General features: G+C 38.3%; 1 long non-coding RNA gene across 1 annotated transcript; it reads right to left on the reverse strand.

Annotated features, from left to right (window-relative positions):
• Positions 1–561: 561 nt before the first annotated feature.
• On the reverse strand, positions 562–3,812 carry LOC116183257 (uncharacterized). Its single transcript, XR_004147843.2, has 3 exons — positions 3,676–3,812; positions 2,182–2,297; positions 562–645 (listed from the first exon to the last, which is right to left on the reverse strand). It is a non-coding gene; the product is annotated as an uncharacterized LOC116183257 (long non-coding RNA).
• Between the last annotated feature and the right edge of the window lie 501 nt (positions 3,813–4,313).

Raw genomic sequence — 4,313 nt, forward strand, 5'->3', positions numbered from 1 at the left:
TTGCAGGGTTTCTTTGCGCTGCCGGCAACTCCTCAGCACGGGAGCGCAGAGGAAGGAGGATGAGGAGGAGGATGGAGGAGGCGATGGCAGCCGGGGTGGATCAGAGCGTGTCCCTCGTTCCGTGGAGCCGGGCTGCCCTGGTGTGAGGGGCAGGGCGAGCAGCAGCTCCGTGGGTAAAGCGCAAGGCGAGGGCAGCGCCGCGGGCAGAGACCCCGGCTGCGGCTTTCCCCGTGTTAAAGACAGTTCTGGCTCCATCTCGTGGAGCATGACCATAGGCAAGGTTTTACCACGCACTGGTTAGACGTTTACATATTCCCAGCCCTGAACTTTATAGATCAATAAGATAAAAATCTTTCATTAAGCAGATTAAAAAACCTCACACTCTGATTTCTAAAAATAAAGATAGTTCCTTTATCTGCACTGTCTTCCTACACTGAACCACCACACTCACCAACATAATGCTCCAGTTCTTCATGAGCCTTCAGCAAAGCTCCAGAAGGTTCCTTTCCTCCCTCAGCACTGCCCTGCTCTGCCTATGGGACACTCACCTTCCACCTCTAGCTCCTGCATGCACCACACCTGAAAAAGGAAGATGCTCTTGACAGAGTTCTCCATCCGCACACAGCATCACACAAAGGTCTACCTCTAGGATAAGCAGAACCAATTCCAAAGATAATAGTTATATTTCATTCTTGTGGTTTCAAAATGTTTTTTAAAGTATCTCTTTCATGAGTGAAATAAAAAGTGACGCTGCAATGGGGTAAGAATAGCTAATGTCAGATACAGAAATAATAAGTATTTTCCTTTTCTTCCTTTGTGTTTCGATTCAGCTATCTCCATGGATCCATAAAATATGAAGATGACATCATCTTACTAAATGCTCATGTTTATTTTATGTCCTTCATGATCTGAACTCCTTTATTTCCTTTATTAAGCAGAAAAAAATGCAAAGTAAAACAAGAACCAGGGGGAGGAAAAGGCATTATTTAGACTTAAATCCTTACAAGAGGATTCCCCCATTGTGCTTGACTGGTGAGAAAATTGCTGTTTCACTATGAGATGAAGTTTTCTATATGATTTTTATATGAGGTATTAATTGGTATGGCATGTCAAAACAAGCAACATTTTTTTAAGGCTAGGATTCTACCATATGCCATGTTCCTCACTGCACTCAAAGTAAAGCCCACAATAGAAGTCAATTTTTTATACAAAAACTGTTTCTAAAAAAGCAAGTTGTGCAGCCTTATATATACAAAAAGGAAAGAGATGGCATTACAGATATAATACAGCGTTGTGCTGCAGCACTTAAAATGCCACTCATTAATGTCTTACTCTTCATTAATAAACTAAAGCAAGTTTTATATTATGTGTTTAATTTTTGTCTATAAGTGGCAATAGGTATTGCAACTTAAAAGTTAAAAAAGAAAAATCTATTTGACTGACAGTAAGAGAGGTGTATGACTTTACACAGGAGCATGCATTTTTCCCAGCTTCTGCAGGCCTCTACTGAGCTGGTGAAATGTTTCCAGCACAGTAAAATGTTGTTTTTCCCTCCATGACAGCAAAGAGAGCAAATACATCAGCTGCTTCCTAGAAAAGTTCAGCCAAAATAAGTAAAATGAATGCTCCTGGAGAGAGACTGGACACCTCCAACACCTCCCACATGTATTCTAGTCCTGCAAATGTCTATTTAATCCAAATCCAATCCACAGCAGGCTACTTGATTATCCCAGGTTGAACTGTTTGGTTAGCCTAATCCTTCTTACTGTGTAAGCACTCATGCCAGCAATAAAGTAAATAGTAATAACAGTGCTAAGTAGTGTTCCTTAAGAGAATGTAATAATTTGGCTTTGAAACTTCTGTAGTAGTGAAAGCTGGCAGAGAAAAAAAACATATATTGAAAATTGCTGCTTCTCATAAACTGAGGCTGCTATGTTGGTTGCACTTTTTTTCTTACATTCATTATGTGCTTTATTTTCACTTTCAATTTTCAGAAAAACAAGTGCTGCTTGCAATAAGTCAAATCTGTGAAAGCACAAAAGATGCTCAGTCAATAAGAACTCATTGGTTTCAATAAGAACTCATTTCATTATAGTTCTTGTGACTGGCCTTTGCAATATTTTCTTTCAGTATTTAGAGGCAGCTCACATTCAGCAAATTCACATCTACACAGGGACTTACCCTCTTTCTCAGATGAACTGGAAGAATTAAGTGGTAAACACTGATTCTGGAAGAATTGCTGGTTCTCAGCCATCCAAAGCTCTCAGCAAAGATGACTTGCACAGAACTATATTTTTCTTACAAAAATATTTTTAAAATATGAGATAATTAAAAAAGGAAAGCCAAAACAAAATGAAAATCCATGTCTGCATCCTTATTTCACCCTTAAATAAGAACACAAATTACATAATGGAAATTGTTCCGTGCCTAACAAGAAATTTGTGAGAAGCTGACAGGAATGTCAAAAGCAATGCATATGTCTTGCTGAAACCTCCAAAACTCTGATAAAATCACAACTTTAAACTTCTGCCCATCATTACAGGCCAAGACAATATTTGTCTGCAAGTAATAAAATTATATAGTAATTGCTTATCACTAGGCAACCATTGATTTTAAGATGAATTATCAGTTCTTGGGGACAAAACTAAATATAACTAGGAACTACTAGTTAATTCTTTAAATAATCATTAGCATCAAATAAATGATCTTTTCTCTCCTCAGAAATCTACTCTTTTAACTCCAAAGAATCAGCAAACACATTAGTGTGGCTTCATTAAATCTGTCCTTGCTTTTAATTATGTAGGAGATATAAAAGTGTTTGTATCAAAAAACAAAAAGAAAATAGTGAGTATGAGAGACAGACTGTAGTGTGTTGAAAATCTTTCCTGTAGTTCAGGACTGAAAAGTACATTTTATTTTGTCTCCATTAGCCTCCTAGCAACAGTATTTTCATATTGTTACCACACCTTTTTTTCTTTTTAATATTTTTTTATCTCTGCCACAACATAGGCTAAAGTCTAATACACAGAAATATGGAGTTTTTTTCCCCTTGGTTAGAAGCCATCTTCAAAAATCTAGCCTGAAGTTACTTGCAAAGTAATTACAAACATCAGTCACCCATTGGTTTATCTAGCTCTTTCCCACTGTGTTCAGTCGCTAGATTTACTTATGAGTAAATCCTATTCTTCCTCTTTGGTAGGCAATAATCAGCCACTTCACTTCCTTTTGCTCCGAATGATCTCTGTTCTCTTGATGTCAACTCTATGCATCAGTTCTTGTCAACTTTTATTTTCTTGAGTATGCCCAAGTCCTCTCCCTCCAGGTCTGTATTTCAACAGTACCTTAACACTAATATCTCCTCTCTCCACAGGTAGTGTCTTTACTGATGAACTGCCAATTCTCTCTGCCTAGAAATGAGAAAGTGATCTGGCACAATTATTCCTAAAATAAAATTCCTTAAAATACAAGCTGGCAAGGGAATGAAAACAAACAGTCCTTTTACAAAACACTTCAGACATCTGTACCAGTGAAAGAGATGCAGGGATATGAATGGAAGCCCCTAAATGTAGGACATACTAAGTGTGGTTGCCTGGATAGCTGAGAATGTATTGGGTAATTGATGAAGGCTGAATGTGTGGCAGAGCAAGCATGGTGGGTGGGAAATGGTCCTGTTACCTGTGCCAGGAGAGCACACTCTGAGAGGAGACTTCCAATGGTCAGCAGCACTGCCAGGAGAATCACCTGTGCATACACAGGTGGGTCAAGTAGCAGAACAATCATAGGCTAGCTTGGCATTTCTGGGAAAGAAAAAAAAAAAAAAAAAAAAAAAAAAGAGGAAGAGGAGCAAGGGACACCAAGACAGAAGACACCACTTCAAAGGAACCAATTATATTTCACTGCAGAAAAGAAGTACACCTCCAAAAAAATTAAGCAAATGAATCATCTTAAAAAAAGTGAAAAAGAAGATGAAACTTAAAAAGAGATCACTTGTGGGTCCTCAATCATCTGAACTCAAGAAGAAAGTATATGACAGGAAATGATTGAGGGGCAAAAATCTTTTTGAAGCATGAAGGGCAGAATGAGGCTGTCAGAATGTACAAAGGCAGACCCATCATTCTCATAAAGCTCATAAAGGACAAAAGAAAATACAGTGTCCATACATATTGTAATGGGAAAAGCACAGAAAGAAATGGCACAGGAAAGGTCAATGTTTATTCAATGTTTGCTTTTCAGTCACACACACAACTCTGTATTTTGCTTTGTATTGGCTCACTGCTACCAGGTGCAGATCTTTCACATCTTCTTATTGAAAT

Source organism: Lonchura striata, chromosome 1 (assembly GCF_046129695.1).
Source record: "Lonchura striata isolate bLonStr1 chromosome 1, bLonStr1.mat, whole genome shotgun sequence".
NCBI lineage: Eukaryota > Metazoa > Chordata > Aves > Passeriformes > Estrildidae > Lonchura > Lonchura striata.